The sequence below is a fragment of the Lissotriton vulgaris genome, chromosome 6 (genome assembly GCF_964263255.1).
Source record: "Lissotriton vulgaris chromosome 6, aLisVul1.2, whole genome shotgun sequence".
Classification (NCBI taxonomy): domain Eukaryota; kingdom Metazoa; phylum Chordata; class Amphibia; order Caudata; family Salamandridae; genus Lissotriton; species Lissotriton vulgaris.
In genome coordinates this window covers 1,072,824,585-1,072,849,384 of record NC_141694.1, presented here as the reverse complement: position 1 = coordinate 1,072,849,384, position 24,800 = coordinate 1,072,824,585, and positions in this window count along the sequence as shown.

Genomic DNA, 24,800 nt, shown 5'->3' with positions numbered 1-24,800 from the left:
CCGACCCCCTCTCCCACCCCCCTCACACCCAACTGGTTAAAGAGCACCATTGTCCCAGTCTGGTCCGAAACGGACAAGTCAGTGGAAAGTTAAGTACGTGGACGTCCAGCCACAACACCCTCCCTCCCGCCACCCCCCACCCCCGGAACCCTCGCACCTGCTATGATGATGAGGCCAAGACGATCTCCCCCCGGAGTATGCTCAGGCCGTCAAGGCTACTTCACTAGGCGACGTGTCTCTGGTCACTTCTCGTATTGCACTGTCCATTTCTGCTCGGATGGTGGGCGAGTCGGGTCGCGTGGGCGGAGGTGGGGATCGCCGCCCCTGAAGCGTCTGCCAGCCATCCCTGGTGCTTCGTCGGCGACGAGGCGTGGGGGCGTCTTCATCCGTCGCAGTAATTCCCAACACTCCGCAAACGTCCTGGAGGGACCGGAGCTGATGTAGAGTCCCGTTCCAGCGAAAAATGAGCCGAAAGGGGTGGGCCCAGGAGTACTACGTGTCATGCTCTCGCAGGAAATCCATGGCTATTTTGAATGCCTTACGTTTCTGCAAGGTGATCGTTGACAAGTCCTGATACAGGGCCACCTGATGACCCCGGAATCGCATGGATTGCTGTCGCTGTGCCTCGCGGAGAATCCGTTCTTTCAGAGGGAAGTCCGGAAGGAAGGCCAGAATATCCGGGGGTGGCGCCGAGGCCCGTCGCGGCAGGCCCACTCTGTGCGCCCTATCAATTCTAACTGGGAAGTCTCCAGGTTCGCCTAGTATTTCACGAAACAGGTCCCTCAGGTAGGCGGCTATGTCATCTCCTTCTTCTTTAGATGGAACTCCTTGGACCCGAATGTTATTGCGCCTAGACCTGTTCTCAAGGTCCTCTGTGTGGGCCTGGAGGTCGATCTGTTGTTCTCTGAGCCGCAAGACCTCCTGCTGCAAGTGCGTGATCTCCTCATCTCGGGAGTGGCCGGCCTCCTCCACAGTGGACACTCTCTCCCCCAGGGAGTCAACCTCTCTCCTCACCTCACGGACCTCGCCGGCCACCTCCTGCTTCAGCGTCTGGAAGTCCTCCCTGAGGGAGCTGAACAGCGACTCCAGGAAAGATCTGGTTACCGGGGGTTCCCCCCTCTGCGCCTCTTGAGTTGTTAGAGGGGCTCAGGCCGGTTGACCCCTATCCTGCCTCGGGGCACCCCTGCCCAGCATTTCCGGCAAGGTGCGGTCGCCTTTCTTACCCCCTCTGGAGCCTGACATCGCGGGAGTAGGGCGGCGCGACAGGAGGGATGGCGCCTGCCAAGGTCTGCGCTATGCGGCAGTGCCAGAGGCCGAAATGTCCTGCAAAGTCCGGGCACCACGCACTTTCACGGGCTCAGTCTCACTCCAACCCGCTGGCACCCAGGACAGTGGGAGCGTCAGTGCAAGGGAAGCAACAGTGGTCCGCCTCTAGCAGAAGGTCGCCTCAGCTGCGTCGCGATGTAGGAACAGAGTTCATATGGCGGTGGCGGCAGAGTAATCCACCCCCCTCCGTGGGCGAACCACAGCGTGTGCAGGGCACCGATCGCTTCTCCAGGCTATCACTCCTGCTGGAATCGGGGCCGCCCCTGGCAGTGCGAGGGTGTGAGGCGCACAGTCGGTCCCTCCCCCTGTCTCCGTCGGCCGATTTTATCACTGTGCCATGTAGCGTGGAGTGCAGGGTTGCTCCATGACCCGAGGGGATCACCAGGGGAGTTCCCGCCCCGATGGCTGGGCAGCGGCCTCGTAGGGGGAGGGCAAGCAAGGGCCCACATCCGGTCAGAGCCGTGGGCTAGCGTAGTGGCTCTGCCCGTAGACCCAGCGGGGAGGACCACTCCGGGGCCGGGCCAAAGCGGAGGTCAATCGTCGTGCCTCCGACCGTCAAGGTACCTGCAAGCGCCCCTCGGCTCACACTCGTCCTCGTTCTCCGAGCGGGGCCTCTGGAGAGGGGACGGGGGCGGCGTGCAGAGACAGGCCTTCCGGGCCGCCTGATCCCCAGTCCGGCGTAGCGGCCCTTCTTCGGCTCCTCCCCCACCCAGCTCCGACCGGAGCGCCACTCGGTCCGCTCAATACCTCCGCCTCCGCACCTTCCCAGCGGTTCGTGCTGGGCTCGCGTCTGCCACTCAGGTCCCGCAGTGTCTCTGATGGTGTTCCCGGCCGCTCCGGCAGGCAGCGGCCTCAGGCCCTCCTGGTCTCCACCTGCCCCTTTGCCGGTCCTCGCACTAGGGTCCTCCTAGCGTTGCACCGCCGGGTCCGCAGGGCTCCGCAAGGTCTCGGGCAGCGCCACTGTGCATCCGTTAGCGCTAGGCGTCGGGTGCCGCTCGATCTGGGGGAGATCGGCGATACAGAACAGTGCAAGGGTCCCGGGATCGCGGGAGCTCACAGAGAGAGCGTCCTCTCAGCCCGCCATCTTGGCCACGCCCCAGATCATCTCATTTAGAGCATTTGCTACATCATGATGCCCCGCTCTGGCCCATTTAACACAATCACCAATCACACGATTCATTCTCTCAACTAAACCATTGCTCTGGGGATAGTACAAAGAGCTCTTAACATGTTTTTTTTTTTTTCCAAAAACCTTTATTGCACCTTCAAGTTACACAGCGGAATGCCTACAACCCATCGGGCTGGCCGCTATAGCAATCTGTTAATCACGTTGCAGCATCATAAAGTCCTTGGTAGAGTAGCTGTCATAGTAAACAGCAACATAGCTGCCGCGGTGAAGAGGTGCAGTTCATGCATCAGTGTCCCAGACATTAGTGGTTTTTGATTTTCCATTTTTCATGAACAACAACAAACCAAAGTAAACGTTAGGAATAACAATGTGGTCGTGCGTAGAGCAATACTGATCAGCTCTTAACATGTTTGATGCCTGAATATTATAGAAAAAGCTGAAATTCCTTGCTTACAAACTGTTTCCCGTTGTTAGAAAAGACTGTCTCCGGGAATGCTTCCCTCAAAAATAGTTCAGCTATAAAACCAATAATAGACTTAGTATTAGCTTCCTTGACATGTCTTAATTCAGGCCATTTAGAAGCATAATCCATAAGGACAAGAATAAACTTGTTCTGTCCATATAGGATATCATAGGGACCCTGAATGTCAATTCCTACCTTCACCCAAGGTCCATCCGGACACTCAATAGGTGAAAGAGGAGGGGTAGATACCTTCAGTGACTTGTCTGAAGTCCCACAAACACAACATTCTCGAATCATATTCTCAACATCTGAATTCATAGACAGCCACCGGAAGGCATCTCTGATACGACGTTTTGTTAAAGTGGCACCAAGATGTCCTTCGTGAGCTTTTCTCAAAATGTTAGCTCTGAGAGAAGACGGAGGGACTAATTTTTCGCCTCTCATTAACAAATCATCTTCAAGAGATAACTCATTTCGATCTTGCAAAATGGTTGTAAAAGGGGAGACAGGACCTTTTCACGAGGCCAACCCACCTTAACCAGCTCACAAACAACACAAAGAATAGATTCAGCTAAAAAAGCAGATCGCCATTCTTCTTCTGAACCCACCTTGAGCTCAGGAATGTCAATAGTGGCTACAAAACAATCTTCAGAATCTTCCTCAACAAGATCATTATATTTTATGTCATCTTGTTCATTGCTGCTAACAGGGAACCTGGAAAAGACATCTGCCCTGAAATTCTTCCCACCTGCAATATGTTTGACATCAAACTGATATTGCAAAAGTCTGATGACCATCCTGAGAATTCTAGGTGTACAACATTTGCACATATTATTGCCCAAAATATTCACCAAAGGCTTATGGTCAGTAAGAAGGACACATCTCTTTCCCCAAACATATGATCGAAATTTTTCAATAGCCCAACAACAGGCTAGTAACTCTTTTTCTATGACTGAATATTGTTTTTCCTATGCTCTCAAAACTCTAGAAGCGAACCCAATGGTTTCCTCAACACCATCAACAGTCTGCATTAAAGTAGCTCCTAGACCTACCTGACTGGCATCGACAGTGACACAACACTCATGATTAGGGTCAAAAGGTTTAAGAGCTTTACAATTAGACAACAATGATCTCACACGTTCCAATGCCAAAACACATTCTTCGCTCCATTCAAAATGTACTCCTTTTTTTTTTAGCACTTATAGGACGAACTATCGTGGCAAAATCAGGAATGAATTTTGAATAGTACTCACACAACCTGTCGTGTTCTTATCTAGGACCCTAATTCGATATTCCTGATTTATGCCCTTGTGAGGTTATAATCAATAATGTCCTGACAAAGGCATAAGAATCAGATTCATATTCAGTAATAGCCCATGCAATCCAAAGCACAGCATGGCTACTCCCATCGACTCCTAGTGTAGTGTAGTTCCTATTTTCCCTATAGGCCCTGCACATTGGAATAACATAAACAGCAGTGTAGACGTAGGAGTGCGGTCTTCTAGGTCTCTACTGACTATGTTAGACTTAATTGGGTTTGTACCAGCTAGCTCAGAGGTCATTGGAAACTTTCTTGACTGAATGGGAAGTGATCAGCTTCTTTGGCTCAGACAAGAAGGGATTCAGTTTTCCAACAACCGCATTAACATGACAACTTTGCTCCTCAGAATAAGAGTCAATCTCTAAAGTCGTGTGAAACAATAGACAGCTATTTCACTCAGTCAGTTGTGCAGAATTACTTTCACCAGTATGCAGAGAATAGAGAGACGGGCGTTTAAAATAAAAGGTATTATTTATTGAACAGTCTTTCTTCTCATGCAAGAGAAATGAATTGCCACAATTGCAAGACTTGTTATTATAAAAAGTGCGTACAGTAAAAGTAGTATTACGAAATAATACTGTAAAAGCATTGATATGGTTTCTTAGCCATAAGATGGTTAAAATATATACATTCATATATACATTTGGCTAACGTACTCAACTGGTGCTTCTAACTACGCCTACTCCAGTGTACCTGACCTAAGCCTAACACGTGGAAGGGAGTAAGTAAGTAGCAAGTTAAGTTAAGTTGGTTTTGCCAAGGGTTTGCTTCAAGAATTCTCTCTAAGGGTTTAGTCAGCACTGTACCTTGGGAATAGAATGTTGGAGGTCTGGTATCTCCTCTCAGGACTCGATATTCCAGTCACCTGCAAGGGTAGGCTGGAAACGCCGGAGCTGGATTTTCTCGGCAGGAGAAAAAACAGCGTCTTTCTCAGCGCGTCAAGGAGGAGGGGCAGCGTCCGTGGGCTTCTCGCATCTGCTGGGCTTTCTGCAAGGGGACAGCTGATCTGCTCTTGTATTCACCACCACCGTTGTGTTTGCTTAAGGCAACGTTGGTATTATTTATACCTGAAAGGTGCCGAGTTTGACGTAAGTTTTTGGACATAAGACGTCAATAAAGATGTCACTAAGAACTGGTCGTTCTTGCAGTGCTCGTTAGGAGTTCTATTACAAATCAAAACAAGGCTAGCGGGGCTTTCCCAGGTTGCTGGAGGTTTGAAGTGTCGAAAGAACTCGGTGTGCTATCTAGGAATCTAAGGAAGTGACTTCTGCTGTGTCATGGACTGACATGGACTGCAGAGGCGACTCGCTAAAATATGGTTTCGGATATTATGCCATTATATGGATATGTATCAATTATAGCCGTATAGGGGCATAAGGTCATGATATTGATCGGGGTCCTAGATAAAACACAACACCCACTCCACAAATTCATGTCCATCAAATTACTAAAAACTAAAGCAATAGGATGCGCGTGTATTCATACCCACCCCAAAATACATTTTGTATTCGAAATGGCGTACATGAAATACATGAAAATATAGGTACTGTACGTTTAGAAGCAGATTAATCAATCAAAATCTATGCACATATATTTAGTTGAACGATAATGCGAAATTACACATGAAAAGTCTCTAAATACAGAAAAGAAGGTCGAGACTATTTCATCACATATAAATATAATTGCTGTAAAAATGTACTAGAGGTCAAGGTAATATATTGTCTCTAGATGTACTAAAAATAGAAGCTCTGTTCTTTATGAATAGTTCTACTTTAAGCAAAAGTATTTGTGCCAGAAAAAAGGTAAATATTTTGAAAAAGATGTTTGAGTCAAAAAAAAAAATTCTCATGGAGAGCGGGAAAATATAGTTCCAACGTTTTTCAGTGGCTTTTGTTGATCAAAGCTGAAGGTCGACTTCAGAGTTCATGGGAACGCTGTGTGCCGGATCGTTTTCCAAAATTCATTGTTTCTGTTCAGGGGAGAACATCATATCAGACAGGCTCTCAAAGAATAGCTCTACATATTCAGGTGACAGTTCGACCAGGTTTGATAGTGCTGTAACCTGGCAGCTGTGAGAATGATTGCTATCATCGATGTCTGGACCAGCAATGCTCACAGAAGGTCGTACCTGGGTGATGCTGCCTTCACTGCTGCCACCTAGTCGTAGAGCAGGAGTTTCAACGAATGCCGTCATCAGGATTGGTAACCGCTGGGGACAACACGATGCATGAGCCGTTACAGGACTTAGCAAAGTATCGATATCCATTGGTACAGCCGATGGTAGTGCAAGACAGGTGTCTAACACGCATTCCTCTCCGCACAGCATACATCGAAGCACAGGTAAGATGCAGGTCTGCCATATAGGTCTGAATGAAAGAAACCAGGTCATGTTTAGATCTCTCAACCGAGCCAGTCCAAGGACCTTAGTTATGCGGTCCCGGTAGCGCATTGCTAGGATCGTTTCTTCCATCCTTGCCGGAGTCATGTCTGTGTTTTGGCTTGCCATATCGGAGCAGAAGGGTCAAAAATAAAATGCCTGCTACGAGTCCCAAAAGTAATGGTAGGCCGCCAAAGACCGAATGGACAAAATTTGGAATTATGCCCAGGACTGCTTTGAATGGTGTTAACAGTCCCGAAAAAATCGACTTAAATACATTCGAGATACCTACGGCATCCGACATATTTAGGATTTGGTTCAACATTTCCACGAAATGTACGGGGCAATTTGTTGATAAAAGTTCATGTATCTCCGATGTTGTCCTTGCAACTTGGAGATCATACGTCTCTTTTGATGACGTGATGGGCACTGTTGTCTGCAAAAGCACAGACTTCATTCTGCTTAAAGTATCAATTCGTATAGAAGAGATTTTCAACGGAGGCCAAATAGGAGTCTCTGAGTCTCCAGGGCCGTTTGGAAACAATGCTTGCATACAGCAAGTGACCATGGAAGACACGCTTACGAGATATGCTTTCCCTGGCACAAAGCCACAGCAGCTGTGATCCGTTATTAGAATGTAACTCCCGTTAGAAAGTTGTCTAAAGAAAGGCTCTATCTGTGTTGCAGGTGTGACATGCTGGTGGCATGAAAGGTTGTTTGAAGTCCCTTCACAGGCCCCATGTAAATTAATACCCTGGCACAAAAGTATACTGCTTAGTGAATGTTTGCAATTTTCACCACTAACAAATACATTTTTGTCGTTGTCACTATAGCATGTGTGTGTATATGGTAATTTCCATGATGACTTAATGTACCCTTTACCCAACCTTTCATACTGGCCTGTCGGTATATACTTAAGGCAATTTTTAAACCGGAAAGTTGTTATCGGAATTGTGATAATCCCGTGTATTATCCATTCAATGACAGGACTTTCTGACATTGTCAATGGTAATCTCTCAAGTTTTTCAATGCTCAGAATTGTATAGTCTGCTCCTTTTTGGGCTAAACTGATTTGTTTATCAGTAAGGTTAAAAACAGAAAACAATGACGTTATGTTGATTAGACGCCATGGCACATAGCCCGAACGCAGATTTTGCAACGTCCAGCCTAGCTGTACAATAGAACGTAATTGGGACTGGCCATGATGTAACATTAGCAGGTCCTGATCTATTATATCGATGGCAGATGATACAATACTGTCCAGTGAATAAATTCTGGAGGACAGAGTCATTAACCCATTGTCCACAACAGAAAGTGACTTTTCCAAATTAATACGATCAATTTCTCGTATTTTCTCTGCTGTTTCAATTTGCATTACTTTCCATGCCTCGTAGTAAGCCGCATATACACTTGCCGCTATGAAACTTTTTGACGCTGCTTGCGTGGTCCCATAATGAAATCACGCAAGTCAGCACCCTCTTTAAGTAAAGATAAGTGTTGCTTAATTTCTGCCAGTGTTGATGTTTCTAGCCAATCGAGGCAGAGTTTCCCTACACTGTATGTTGTTACTATCCCTGGATGTTGTCTCTGGGAGTATCTAGGGTCTGGTCTGGTCATTTTCAACCCCTGTGTTTTGTTCAGGAATCTATCTTGACAGTTATTAGTGTCTGATGGCCAGATTAACCACTTTTTCCAATCAGGATTTGTTCTGTTTAGATGTAAAATTTGGGATACGTCTATTTCAATATCTGTGATAGCATTATCAGGTATTGGCTTTGGAATAGACGGTTTGTTAAGGTCCTTAATCTTAGCTAGGCCAAGACAGGTTGTCGTTGAATTGTGTCATTTAAGAACATTATTTGTTCTGGGATCATGCAGCCTCAAAATAATGCTTCTAGGCCTTGTACCTGCCAATCTTTTGTACCCCAGATTGTTTTTGTTTCAATGTTATTTTTCCAGAAATCAAAACCAAATGTAATAATTTTTTCATAAAATGCTTCTGAATATATCAATTTAGTATTTGTCAGCATGGTTTTCGTCCCTGTCTTATCCAACAGTTTATAATAAAATGTTTCAGCATTGCTTGTATTAAACCCTGAGAAGTATTGGAATTTCTCATAAAACGTTTTTGAACTGCTTTTAGGCGGTGTTGCACAGTGCTCCCATTGGTTATATTTATAAACATTTCTAGGTTGAGCAGATTTATGCAAGTAGTGGTCTGCGTAGTGTGAAAACAGTACATTTGTTCATAGTTAGATGAACCTTGTAAATAATCATGTTCTGTAAATTTTGCTGACAACACTAAATCAGACATCATATTATTTATACTTTCAAAATCCCAAGCATCAGAGAATGTACTTGGTTTTACAAAGTCACTTAATGAAACCTTAAATTGGTGAGGATATTTCAAGATCTCGACCGGGACATATATTTCATAGTCCGTTTTGTCCCAAACTACCCCGCCGGGTAGTGGAATGGCTGTGACATTCACTGATGATAGTTCTCTTTTCTCGATGTGAGATTACTTGTGTGGCTTTAGAACTAAGTTGATGTTCTGACTTGCTGTGTCTATTGAACTGTAATACATTTTCCTAAAATTAAAACGAAAATTAGGCATAGTAGGAGTATAAGAACCCCTGATACAACCCAGTGCTCAAACAATGGTGCATTCAGAAATGTTTCCATTAGTTGCTGAAAGAGTTCTGTTGCCTTTTCTTTAAAAGTCATCGTTTCTGGCATTACTTCCGGGTCGCTTGGATCTTCAGAAAAGTTATCGAAATTGATGAAGTAGCCAGAGGCAGTTCTATCGATTGTAGGAATAGCAATTCCCCTTTGATTTTCATTAGCACATTCTGATGCCACATCATTGTAGATTGGTGTTTCACGATGAACTGATTCAATTTGAGTACCAAGAGGCAAGAGTTCCATGGCATTATTGCATAGTCCTTCTTTGTGCACTGCAGGTTTATCAAATGTGATTAGTCTTTCAGTTTGAACCTCTTGGATTGTTGCAAATGTGGGTATTCTGTTACTTCTTGGGAGTCCACTTGGCCTACTATTTGTTATAGGCCACATGCTTGTGGTTTTACCAGGTCGATGGATACAACTCTGTTCTCCTTTTTACCAGCAAGGGGCGGTAGTACTACTGATCTTGTTCCTTGGATTGCTAAGACAGGTACTGCTTTTCTTTAAGAAGGCCCAAATTCCTTCTTCACCGCTATTTTTTCTCTGACCAGATCCCCAATCTTTGGAATCCAGACAGGTCTTGCTGGGACAGGTGGTGTGTCTTCAGTGGTTGTTGGCCGTTGTTTTAACTTTATGTTGCTCAGGGCTTTTCTTGTTTCATTTAAGTCCTGTAAAACAGCCAAACAATCTTTGATTTCAAAGTCTTTCTTATCATCTTTTACCACTGAAGCCTGACTATCAAGATCCTGAACATACATTCTGGTTCCGAACAATAGTTCGTACGGGCTGAAACCTTTTAGAGAATTTCTTGGCAAATTATTAAGACTACGTTGGACACTTGTTAAATGTTTGACCCACCCATCACCCAAACCTAATACCTTTGCTGTTATAGATTGCTTTATGTCTTGGTTTTTTCTTTCCACTACACTGTTTCCTTCAGGGTGAAATGGATAAGAGAACCGCAACCCAATTCCCATGCTGGTCATGGCCTCCCTATAAGCTCGAGAGCTAAAAGCAGGACCCTGGTCAGAATGGAGACTGGCTATTGCGTATGTGCCGATAAAGACTCGCAGATCTTTTATAACTGTTTTGGCATCAGCCGAGCGCTGGGGCCACATCCATATGAATCTCGTACAGGAATCCACTGCCACCATGATATATTTATAGTTACCATCCCTTTGTAGGGGACCACAGTGGTCCAGATAAACACATGCTAATGGTTTATCCGAGATGAGAAGAGGTGTCTGCGCTGGTCGTTTCACTGTTGATACTTTAATTTTTTGGCATATTTCGCATTCTAGTACATATTTCTTAGTTTGTATTCTCATACGAGGCCACCAATATCTCTGTTTTAGTAATGATATTGTTGCGGAAATGCCAGAATGTGCAGAAGCAAGCCCTTCGTGTGCCGCTATTATTAGTCCTAACCTGTGTTCCATGTTTGGAATTACCCTATCCCCCACTCCAGATTCGAGCAAAAGGAACATTATTCGTATCTGTTAAATATGAGTACTTTTCTGGAAAGCCTCTTGGGAGTGTTTCTTTATTATCTTTTACTGATGCACTGACAGCTTGTAGTATATCGCTGTCTATTTTTGTTTTTGACCGGGTGATAGCAGCTACGGAAGCCGTTTGCACAGCTGCCTTCGCGGCTTCATCAGCCAATGAATTCCCCGCAACGTGAACGCCATCACGTTGGTGACTCAGAGTGTGTATCACGTGAGTCTTTTGTAGTTCTTTTTGTAAAATAACTACTTGTTCCCAAAGCATTTTATGCTTGATTGTACCACCTTTTGCGTCTTTGAACCCGTTTTCAACCCAATTCTTCAAGTATTCATTATAAGACTGAACGCAATAATATGAATCGCACACTATAAGTGTGGGGAATTCGCGATCGGTATTTTCAAGCGCCATTTTAAATGCTAGTAGTTCAGCTCGCTGAGCTGTACAATCTCCGAGAGATTGCGTCTTAGTGACGAATGGTCTAAATTTTCCTTTGTGACAACGACCTTTAACAATCGCGCACGCAGCACTGTAAGCTTGTTTACCCCCAACTGCGGGCTGTGCTGATCCGTCTGTATATATGATACATCGGTATTGTTCTAGAGGCAGGATCTCAATTGGCAGAGGACATTCGTATTCATATTGTAAAAATTCCTGTGTCTTTAAATTAGGATCAAATTCATAGACTACGTCTGTTGCAGCAAGAGAATTAACCCATTGGATCCATCTTGGATGCAGAGCTTTAGCATTTGGAATGCTCGCTTTAGTTACTGCTTCTAAAGCAGGTATAGGTGTAACAATTATTATTCGTTTACCTTGTGCTAGGGCCCTTTTTTTTGCTACCGCAGTCTGAACCGCAGTTAGAATTTTTTCAGTTGAACTGAATTTTATTTCAGCATTTGTGTACAAATGTGATTTGTAAGCTATTGGTACCGTTTCTCCCTCATTAGAGGTCAGGTACGTGAATCCGCATCTTCCTGGGATGACTCGGATTACAAGATTTCATGTATTGTCTCATGTTTCTAATTTTGTTTTTGCTAACATGTCTGTTTGCAGTGATCTCAAAATTTCTGTGTGTTTTTGAGTCCAGTTGATTGGTTTAAAATCAGGTTTTATTAATTCGTAGAGAGGTTTAACCCTCTCTGCATAGTTTAGGATGTAAGTTCTTCCGAAATTCAGGAAGCCTCGAATCGATTGTAAGTTTTTCAGCGTTTTTGGCGCTTGGAGTATAGCGCATTTCTCTAAGAAATGGTCCGCTAGGCTTTTGCCTTCACTTGATAATTCGTAACCTAAAAATAGTACTGTTAGATGGGCAATTCGAGACTTTTTAAAGTTGAATTTGTAGCCCTCTGCTGCGAACCCAAGTATTATGGTGTTCACTCTTTTCAAATGAGTATCCAAGTCGTCGTCTGTAAGATAGATGTCATCGACATAAGATAATGCCTCATCATCATATATTTGAAGTAACTCTGTTACTCTGGCTGAAAATAACCCTGGGCTATTCTTGAACCCCTACAAAAAAATTTCTGTGACCCCATTATTGAGAAAGCGGTCAAGTACATGCTTTCTGGTGCAATATTTTGACAAAAGAACCCATTAGAAATGTCTAAGGTTGTTTTGTATTTATTGCGAACTATGTTATTCATTAGTGCAGCACTATGCGAATTTTGTACTGCAAACGTTTTGCAACATGAGTTAAGGTGTCTGTAATCCAAGACTAGACGATATGAATTGTCTGGTTTGGAGACAGGAAACAAAGGATTGTTCATTTGAGAGGTGCATGTTTCAATCACCCCCTGGTATTCAAGTTGATCTAAAATCTCCTTGACCTGTTTTTTAGCTTCTTGCTTAATTGGAAACTGCCTTTGTGCAGTAGGTTGACTTTTTAACTGGATTTTGTGAGGAGGAGAGTTCTCATCCCATCCTACATGATTCTTATATAATGCAGGTGCTTGAGCTACTGCCCATTTCCTTGCATATACATATTTAGTGTGAATTGGAATGTTATTCGAGAAGGCAGGCATAATCATTTGTTCGCCATGAGGGCACTCCCTGACAAACTCTGGGGGCCAATCTTTCTCAGCTAACAGGATGTCATAGCCTTTTGAGAGGTTATCCCAAAATAGACCCCTTATTTTCCTAGTCTTATCTCCCTCTATACGCAGTGTTATTTCGTATATCTTATGAGGTTTGCTAACTCTGGTGTCTGCAGTTTCAACTTGAATGTACTCATTCGTGTTCACTGTCTCCAGATGATTCATCAGGATCTTGCGAGCTATGCTGATTTCTGCTGCACTGTCTAGCATCGTATGTGCCCACTCTCCGTTTTTCAGCTGTGTCCACAGTATTCTCGGCAGGTTCGATTACTCTAATACTGGCTACCTTCTTTTTTGGAAATTGTAACTTTTTACTTTGAGCAGGTTCCTTGTCTTTGGACTTGGTGTGCTCTTCTGGGTCTGACCGTCCTCTTCTTTCAGATTTCTGTGAAAAAGATCGAGAGGGACGTGTATCAATACTTTGATATCTATCAGGCTTTTTCAAGTTATCCCTATTTCTAAGGTTATATCTTTTTTCAGAGTGCTCCCTCTGGGGAGACTGGTGTTCTCGAGTCGGAGTTCTTTCCCTCCGCCGAGGAGACCTTCCTCTGGACTGAAAAGCTTTTTCTTTGGGAGTGGATTGTTCATTTCCATCCCAGCTCTTTTTAGGAGTGTTTAGATTATTTTTAATAAATATTTTTCAGGATTTTCGAGTAGTTGGGGTTTTACTGGTTTCCCTCCCAAACTATCTCTACCTAATTCTTCATAACATTTTTCTATTATTCTGGCAAGCTCAATTGGTTGATCTGTGATATTTGTTTCTTTCAATTTTTGGCGGATCGCCACAGATGCTGCTTCTCCTTTTATGTTGGCTAATAATATAGCCGAGACCTGCTTGAAGTCTTTCAGTAATTTCATACCAAGAGTTAAAGCAGGTTCTGGACAGTATTCATTTTGATTCTGTTTTAGCACATCTGGTATTACCGCCATGGACGGAACACCATGTGTTTTTGTGTAATGGAAGCAAAGACTGTACCCCAAGTGTCACAGTCCTCCACATGTGGTGCAATCCCCATTGGAAGGCAGATAGTCAGAATCCTGTGTTTCTCAATAGGGGTAGTATTAGGAAATACTGCCTCTATTTGAGTTATTTTCTGTGCTAACCAGAATGGAATTTGTTCCCGTTTTGCGGGAGTTTTACCAAGACATGATTGTATGTTCTGTGGTGTAATTTTATTAGTGTTCCCCTGATGAGGGGTCAGCTGTGGAACATTAACAGCTGATTGAACTGTTGCAGTCCGCATTACATATTGGACTAACTGTCTATGTATTTTAATTAGTACTTTTAGCTGTGCTAGCAGCTCTTCGCGAGACATTTTATCAATGTCTGGATGTGGTGTGTAGCTGGCTAGAACCGGCCACGTTGCTCCTGGTCTACCTAGTGGACCAAGCCTGGTAATGTGATCAGTATGTTTTAGGGCGCCTTTAAACCAGAGCAGGTGCTCTTCGTATTTTAATGGAATTTCAATCTCCTCGAAAGGAGCGTACTCTTCCGGTGGTTTCTCTATTTTGTAATAGTTAAACTCTTGTGTTGTAGCGTTTGCCGCTGGAAAGTTTCTCCGTGAATAGAATACCTCTGTCTGCCGATATTCGTGTGCCTCTATCACGAAAATGACTGTACCACCTCGTGGTGTCAGTCCATTTTCTATAAGTTTTAACGTTATAGATTTTCTTAAGTTTGCCGGGATGATATTTGCACCCGGTTGATAAATCCCTGTTTCATCGGATTCCTGCTGAGTCGCATTTACTGCGGCTTCAGTGGTCCCGTTGTTCCCGCCTTCTCCTGGCATTTTACTGTCAGGAAGGTCTTTTGTTGCAGATCAGGTTTCAAGGAGACAAAGATTAGGTGCACAATATTTTGGAACACTGTATCCTTCAACGTTGAATAAACCAGAAACTCTACATAGGAATCTCTTCCTACTAAGTTCAGGCGGATTTTAACCTTTCACCCACTCCAGACGTCTATTGGAGTATTTACGGGAGAAAGGGTCTGTGTGAAAAAGCACGACTGAGTTACTCTAATGTCTTGCGTTAGTTTTATCGCCTTAACAAACGCTGGGCGCCATGTAGTGTAGTTCCTATTTTCCCTATAGGCCCTGCGCATTGGAATAACATAAACAGCAGTGTAGACGTAGGAGTGCGGTCTTCTAGGTCTCTACTGACTATGTTAGACTTAATTGGGTTTGTACCAGCTAGCTCAGAGGTCACTGGAAACTTTCTTGACTGAATGGGAAGTGATCAGCTTCTTTGGCTCAGACAAGAAGGGATTCAGTTTTCCAACAACCGCATTAACATGACAACTTTGCTCCTCAGAATAAGAGTCAATCTCTAGAGTCGTGTGAAACAATAGACAGCTATTTCACTCAGTCAGTTGTGCAGAATTACTTTCACCAGTATGCAGAGAATAGAGAGACGGGCGTTTTCAATAAAAGGTATTATTTATTGAACAGTCTTTCTTCTCATGCAAGAGAAATGAATTGCCACAATTGCAAGACTTGTTATTATAAAAAGTGCGTACAGTAAAATTAGTATAACAAAATAATACTGTAAAAGCATTGATATGGTTTCTTAGCCATAAGATGGTTAAAATGAATAAAATATATACATTCATATATACATTTGGCTAACGTTCTCAACTGGTGCTTCTAACTACGCCTACCCCAGTGTACCTGACCTAAGCCTAACACGTGGAAGGGAGCAAGTAAGTAGCAAGTTAAGTTAAGTTGGTTTTGCCAAGGGTTTGCTTCAAGAATTCTCTCTAAGGGTTTAGTCAGCACTGTACCTTGGGAATAGAATGTTGGAGGTCTGGTATCTCCTCTCAGGACTCGATATTCCAGTCACCTGCAAGGGTATGCTGGAAACGCCGGAGCTGGATTTTCTCGGCAGGAGAAAAGAAAGCGTCTTTCTCAGCGCGTCAAGGAGGAGGGGCAGCGTCCGTGGGCTTCTCGCATCTGCTGGGCTTTCTGCAAGGGGACAGCTGATCTGCTCCTGTATTCACCACCACCGCTGTGTTTGCTTAAGGCAACGTTGGTATTATTTATACCTGAAAGGTGCCGAGTTTGACGTAAGTTTTTGGACATAAGACTTCAATAAAGATGTCACTAAGAACTGGTCGTTCTTTCAGTGCTCGTTAGGAGTTCTATTACAAATCAAACAAGGCTAGCGGGGCTTTCCCAGGTTGCTGGAGGTTTGAAGTGTCGAAAGAACTCGGTGTGCTATCTAGGAATCTAAGGAAGTGACTTCTGCTGTGTCATGGACTGACATGGACTGCAGAGGCGACTCGCTAAAATATGGTTTCAGATATTATGCCATTATATGGATATGTATCGATTATAGCCGTATAGGGGCATAAGGTCATGATATTGATCATGGTCCCAGATAAAACACAACACTAGAAAGCACAACGTGTTCTTTAAACTAACCAAGCCTCCAGCAGCCCGGGAAAACCCCCCCTGCTTTTGTTTTGATTTGAACAAGAACTCCTGAAGTCCTGCAAGAACTGTTAGTTCTTGGTGACGTCTTATGTCCAACCTTACGTCAAACCCGGCACCTTTCAGGTATAAAATACCAACAGTTGCCTTAAGCAAAGACACAGTGGTTTGGAGCAGAGAGGCCATCTACTTGCCCGAGAGCCCGGCTGATGCAAGGTCCCGCGGAAGCCGCCCCTCCCGTTTGAAGCACTGAGAGAGACGCTGTCTTTTTCTCCAGCCGAGAAAATCCAGCTCCAGTGTTTCCAGCCTACCCTTGCAGGTTCCTGGGATATCGAGTCCTGAGGAAAGAGATACCAGACCTCCCACATTCTATTACCAAGGTACGGAGCTGATTAAACCCTTAGGAGAATTCTTGATGCAGATTCTTGGCAAAATTATCTTAACCAACTTAACTTAACACTGCTACTTACTTGTCCCTTCCCACGTATTAGACTTAGGTCAGGTACACCGGGGTAGGCTTAGTTAGAAGCACCAGTTGAGCCTTTTAGCCAATGTATATGTGTATGTATATATTTTAACCATTTAAAAGTATCATATGGCTAAGAAACCGTATCAATGCTTTTACACTATTATTTCCTAATACTACTTTTACTGTACGCACTTTACTTTATTCTAAGTATTGCAATTGTGGCAATTCATTTCTCTTGCATGAGAAGGAAGACTGCTCAATAAATAAGACCTTTTTATTGAAAACGCCCGTCTCTCTATTTCTTTGCATTCTGGTGAAACTAAGTATGTACTACTGACTGAGTGAAATATCTGTCTATTGTTTTCACATAACTCTAGAGATATACTCTTATTCTGAGGGAGCATAGTTGTCATGTTTATGCGGTTGTCGGAAACTGAATCCCTTCTTGTCTGAGCCAGGGGAAGGTTATCCCTCCCTCTTCATTCAAGAAAGTTTCCAGTGACCTCTGAGCTAGCTGGCGCAAACCTAAATTAAGTTTAACATAGTCAGTAGAGACCTAGATGACCTCAGTCCTACGTCTACACTGCTGTTTATGTTATTCCAATGCACAGAGCCTATTGGGAAAATAGGAACTACACTACATGGCGCCCATCATTTGGTAAGGCGATAATCTAACGCAAGACAATAGAGTAACTCAGTCGTGCTTTTTCACACAGAACCCTTTTCCCGTAAAAATTCCAATAGACGTCTGGAGTGGGTGAAAGGTTAATATCCGCCGGAACTTAGTAGGATGAGAATCCTATGTATTAGTTTCTGGTTTTGATCAACGTTGAAGGATACAGTGTTCCAAAATATTGTGCACCTAATCTTTGTTTCCTTGAAACTCGATCTGCAACAAAAAACGTTCAGTCAGTTAAAATGACAGAAAGCGACGAAGAAAGGGAGCGATTAAGAATAGCAGCTCGACACAAGTCTTCATGAAACCGAACCAAATGCTATACTCATTCCGGTTAATCTAAGAAGAACTATAACTTTAAAACTTATAGAAAATGGACTGACACTGCGAGGTGGTACAGTCATATTCGTTATAGAGGCACACGAATATCGGCAGACAGAGGTATTCTATTCATGGATACACTTTCCAGCAGCACACGCTACGACAAAAGACTTCCACTATTACAAAATAGAGGAACCTCCGGATGAATACACTCCTTTCGAGGAGATTGAGATCCACTGAAATACCAAGAGCTGGTTTAAAGGCGCCCTAAAACATAATAATCACATCACCAGGCTCGGTCCACTATATACACCAGAAGAAACGGGGCCGGTCCTATGCAACTATGCAACACCCCCAGACTACGAAATAATGTCAAGCGAACAACTCCTAGTTAAACTGAAAGAATTAACAAAGGCATATAGAGAATTAGTTCAATTTGCAAGGAATGATATAGAGAACCTCCAGAAACTGAAGGAAACAAATTTAGCAGCCCAACCATTGGAACTTGCCAGAATCATAGAAAAATCCTATGAAGAGCTAGGAAGAGATAGTTTGGGTGGGAAACCGATAAAACCCCAACTAACTGAAAATCCTGAAAAAACATTTATTAAAAATAATTTAAAAACTCCGAAAAAGATTTGGGAAGGTAATAAACAAACCATTCCCAGGGAAAAACGTTTCCAGTCCAGAGGAAAGTCTCCTCAGCGTAGAGAGAGATCTCCAGGCCAAGAAGACAAGTCTCCCCAAAGGGAACCCTCTGAAAAAAGATACAACCTTAGAGATAGGGATAAAATAAGAAAACCAGACAGATATCAAGATGTTGATACACGTCCCTCTAGATCATTCTGACTGAATTTTTCTTGATCTTCCTCACAGAAATCGGAAAGAAGAGGACGGTCAGAACACAGAGAAGAGCACGCCAAGTCCAAAGACAAGGAACCTGCTCATCAGAGTAAAAAATTACAATTTCCCAGAAAGAAGGTAGCAAGTATTAAGATTAAACATGCCGAGGATACTGAGGACACAGCTGAAAAACGGAGAGTGGGCACAGACAATGCTAGACAGCGGAGCAGAAGTGACCATAGCTCACAAGACCCTGATGAATCTTCTGGAGACAGTGGACACGAATGAGTACATTCCATTGGAAACTGCAGACACACGAGTTAGTGTGCCCCATAAGCTATATGAAATAACATTACGTATAGAGGGAGATAAAACCAGGACAATTAAAAGTCTCTTTTGGGAAAAACTTTCAAAAGGCTATGACATTCTGTTAGCTGAGAAAGACTGGCCACCAGAGTTTGTCAGGGAGTGCCCTCATGGCGAAGAAATGATTATGCCTGCCTTCTCGAATCATATCCCGATTCATAAAAAATATACTTATGCAAGAAAATGGGCAGTAGCCCAAGCTCCTGCTTTATACAAAAATCATGTAGGATGGGATGATGATTCACCTCATCACAAAATCCAGTTAAAAAATCAGCCCACTGCACAAAGGCAGTACCCAGTTAAACAAGAAGCTAAAAAACAAGTCAGGGAAATCTTAGATCAACTCGAGTACCAAGGGGTGATCGAAACATGCCCTTCTCAAATGAACAATCCTTTGTTTCCTGGCTCCAAGCCAGACGATTCGTATCGTCTAGTTTTGGACTACAGACACCTTAACTCCTGTTGTAAAACATTTGCAGTACAAAACTCACATAGTGCAGCACTAATGAATAACTTTGTGCGCAAAAAATATAAAACGACATTAGACATCTCTAATGGATTCTTCTGTCAAAACATTGCACCAGAAAGCAGGTATTTGACCGCTTTCTCAATATTTGGATCGCAAAAACAATTTTGCCGACTCCCACAGGGATTCAAGAATAGCCCAGGATTATTCTCAGCAAGGGTAACAGAGTTACTACAAATATATGATGATGAAGCATTATCATATGTAGATGACATCTATCTCACAGATGATGACCTGGAGACTCACTTAAAAAGGGTGAACACCATAATACTTGGACTCGCCTCAGAGGGTTACAAATTCAACTTTAAAAAGTCACGAATTGCCCATCTAACTGTCCTATTTTTAGGTTATGAATTATCAAGTGAAGGCAAAAGCCTGGCAGACAATTTCTTAGAGAAATGTGCTATACTCCAAGCTCCACAAACGCTGAAGAATTTACAATCACTACTAGTTTTCCTGAATTTCGAAAGAACATACATTCTAAATTATGCGGAGAGGGTTAAACCTCTCTATGAATTAATAAAACCAGATTTTAAACAAACCAATTGGATTCAGAAACACACAGAAATTTTGAGATCACTACAAACAGACATGTTAATTAAAACAAAATTGCAAACACGTGAAAACACACGCAATCTTGTAATCCGAGTCATCCCAGGAAGATGCGGATTCACATACCTGACCTCTAATGAGGGAGAAACTGAACCTATAGCTTACAAATCACATTTGTACACTGAAGCTGAAATGAAATTCAGCTCCACAGAGAAAATTCTAACTGCGGTTAGAACTGCTGTAGCTAAAAAGAACCCTAGCCCAAGGCAAGAGAATATTTTCAGCAGAATCAGCCCTTGAGGCGTTAACAAGTCCACGTAACCTGGTTAAAGGAGTATTAGATCCGGAGTGGATAGAATGGGAAACTTCTTTGGCTACAGAAGATGTTAAATACTATTTTGACCCAAAACTGAAAAAACTAGATGATCTAGTGTATGAATGAGGATATCCTCTGCCAGCTGAAATTCTGCCTCTAGAAAAATATACCTGCGTAATCTATATGGACAGATTCGCACAACACTTTGATATAGAAAACAAATCCTATGATGCAGCGTGCGCGATTGTTAAAGGTCGCTGGCGCTCTGGTAGATTCAAACCAATGATTACCAAAACGGAATCACTCAGGAAATGTTCAGCTCAGCGAGCTGAAATAAGAACCTTAAAGATGGCGCTTGAAAATGCTGATCGCGAATTCCCCACACTAATAGTGTGCGATTCGTATTCCTGCGTCAAATCGTACAACAGTGACATGCAGACATGGATCAAAAACGGTTACAAAGATGACACGGGTGCCACAATAAAGCATAAAAGGCTTTGGGAACAGGTAGTTCTTTTACAGAAAGAACTACGAAAGACTCACGTGATACACGCATTGAGTCATTGACGTGATGGCGTTCACGTTGCAGGGAATTCATTGGCTAACACAGCCATAGCGGAAGCGGCTCGCCCGGCTTCCGTAGCCACTGAAAAGCGTTCAGAAAAACACATTGATGGGGAAACCATGCTAGCGGTAAAAGCCTCATTAAAAGGCGATTATTCAGCATAACCTCTCAACTATCCACTCGGTAATACATACATAATTGATGCAAACTCCGTTCCGCTTGCTCGAATCCCTGGAGTGGGGGATAGGGTAATTCCAAACACGAACAGGAGAGTCTTCCTGATTGAAGACGCACACATGGGACTGGGTCCAAGGCACCAAGAGATAACAATATCCATAAAAGAATTACAATCAGAATACTGGTGGCCGGGGATGAGCCTGCAATGTTTCAAATTTGCAAAGGATTGTCCGGACTGCAACAGAGATCGCAGTCGTGAACCGACCGGAGTAATGCCAGGACACTTTCACTAGAAAGCCTCAGGCTGTCTTTAACGCAGAAATCCAGTAGGAGAAATGCGTCCCCATAATAATTAAGACAGAATTCACTTAAAAATATAGACCACCACACTCGGCTGACGCCAGAACTGTTATAAAAGATTTGCGAGTCTTTATCGGCACATACGCAATTGGCATGCTACATTCTGATCAGGGTCCCACGTTTAGCTCTCGAGCTTACAAAGAGGCCATGAACCTTATGGGCATCGCATTGCAGTATTCTTCTCCCTTTCATCCTGAGGGAAATGCGGTTGTGGAAAGAAAAAATCGGGACATAAAGCAATCTATAACGGCGAGGGTATTAGGTTCAGGTGATGGGTGGGTCAAACATTTAATAAGTGTCCAACGTAGTCTTAATAATCTGCCATGAAACTCTCTAAAAGGTCTCACTCCATACGAACTATTGTTCGGAACTAGAATGCTTATTCAGGACTTAGATAGTCACACTTCAGTGGTAGAAGAAAAAAGCTTTGATATCAAAGATCGTTTGGCTGTTTTACAGGATCTAAATGAAAAAAGAAAAAACCTGAGTAACATAAAGTTGAAACAACAGTCGATATCCACTGAAGAAAAACCACCTGTCCCAGCAAGACCTGTCTGGATTCCAAAGATTGGGGATCTGGTCAGAGAAAAGATTGCGGTAAAGAAGAAATTTGGGCCTTCATACAGAAAAGCAGTACCTGTCTTAGCTATCAATGGAACAAGATCAGTAGTACTACCGCCCCTTGCTGGTAAAAAGGAGAACCGAGTTGTATCCATCGACCTGGTAAAACCACAATCATGTGGCCAATAATAAGTAGTAGGCCCAGTGGACTCCCAAGAAATAGCAGAATACCAAAGTTTGCTACAATCCAAGAGGCTCATGCTGAGAGACTAATCACATTGGAGAAATCAGTAATGAATAAAAAAGGACTGGGCAATAATGCCATGGAACTAGTGCCTCTTGAAACCCAAATAATACCAATTCGTCAAGAAACACCAATCTACAATGATGTGGCCTCAGACTATTCTAATGAAACAAAGAAAAATGCAAAAGCAAATGAAAATCCGGAAGCAATTCCTACAATTGATAGAACTGCATCAGGCTACTTCATCAACTTCAACAATTTCTCTGAAGACCCAAGCGAACATGAAGAAACACCTCCAACACAAAGTTTGAAAAACAAAGTAATTGAACTTTTCCACCAACTGAAAAAGACTTACCTAATTTCACCATGGATTGAATTTTGGATTGTGTTAGGTGTACGTTTCCCCCTGCTTTGGCTCATCATGGTTATATGTTTGGGAAGATTCACTGAAGGAAAATATAGTACAATGGACACAGCAAGTCAGAACATCAACTTGGTCCTAAAGCCACACACATCTTCTCACATCGATAAAAGAGAACTGTCATCAGTGAGCATCACAGCCATTCCAATACCCAGTGGGGTAGCATGGGACAGAACTGATTATGACATTTTGGGCCCGGTTGAGCTTTTAAAGTATCCCCACCAGCTCAAGATTTCATTAAGTGATTTTGTACACCTAGTACCTTCTCTGATGATTGGGACTTTGAAAACATTAATAATATGATGTCAGATTTAGTAATGTCAGCCAAATTTACAGAACAAGATTACTTGCAGAGTTCATCCAATTATGAAGAGCTTTACTGCTACAACCATTATGGTGATCACTATTTGCATAAAAGTGCTCAGCCTAGAAATGTTTTATCCTTTAACCAGTGGGAACACTGTCCTACTCCACCTAAAGGCAGTTCAAATAAGTTTTCTGATAAATTCCAATACTTCTCAGGACTTAATAACAGTGACCCAAGAACGTTTTATTTTAAAATGTCAAATAGAACAGGAATGAAAACAATGTTGACAAATACTAAACTGATTTATTCAGAAAAATTTTATGACAAAATGTCTACATTAGGTTTCGAAATTTGGAAAAATACCATTGAAACAAAAACAATCTGGGGTTCCAAAGATTGGCAAGTACAAGGCCTAGAAGCACTTTTTAGGGCCTGCATGATCCCAGAACAAATTATTTTCTTGAATGACACAATTCAACAAACTACTTGTCTTGGCCTTGCTAAGATAAAAGACATGAACACACCGTCTATTCCAAAACCCATGCCTGATAGTGACAGCACTACTGATGTGGAGATAGACGTTTCTAATATTTTATACCAAAACAGAACACATACTGATTGGAAAAAGTGGTTGATCTGGCCAACAGACACGAATAACTGTCAAGATGGATTCCTGAACAAAACACAGGGGTTCAAAATGACCAGACCAGACCCTAGATATTCCCAGAGACAACATCCATGGATAATTACAACATACAGTGTAGGGAAACTATGCCTTGAATGGCTACAAAAATCCACACTGGCTGAAATTAAGCAACACTTGACTTTACTTAAAGACGGTGCTGACTTGCGTGATTTCATAATGGGACCACGCAAACAGCGTCAAAAACGTTTCATAGCGGCCGGTATATACACTGCATACAACGAAGCATGGAAAACAATGCAAATTGAGACAGCAGAAAAAATAAGAGAAATTGATCGTATTCATTTGGAAAAATCACTTTCTGTTGTGGACAATGGGTTAACGACTCTGTCTTCCAGAATATATTCACTGGACAGTATTGTATCGTCTGCCTTTGACATAATAGAGCAGGACTTACTAATGCTACAGCATGGTCAGTCTCAATTACATTCTATTGTACAGCTTGGATGGATGTTGCAAAATCTGCGTTCAGGCTACGTACCATGGCGTTTAATCAACACAACGTCATTATTCGGTATTGTGAGAAGTTGGCCTGGTATATAATGCTCACTAATTCTAGTGATCACTTTGTACCATGCCAAGCAACCCTTATGATGATGGTTGTAATTCAACCTTGTAGACCAGTTATCCTAGTGGTAACGTGGACAAAGCAGTCTTAGGCTAAACTCTGAAAGGCATGTGAAGCCAGCTGTTATACCATACACAACCCCCTTGAATACCAAATGAAAGGGACACCACACAGATATATATTGAAAATATATATTGATTTATTAACTATTAAAATCCCCTGGACTCTTTATGAGCACAGAAGCACAAGCGTTAAATCACAAGACAGTTTAAAATACACAAAAGTTGCACAATATGGATGAGCCCTAGGGGCCACCTAAACCATATACTAAATAAGTGGTATAAGGGATACCAGGAGGAAAGTGAAGAGGCCTAGGGCCTGGGGAATCGCTGGAGCTATTCGAGACTGGAGTTAGCTAAGTCGGGAAAGGCCCACGGGACTCGGGTGCAGTGTCCAAAGTGCACGCACTTCTCAATACAAAGTCTATGGTGCGT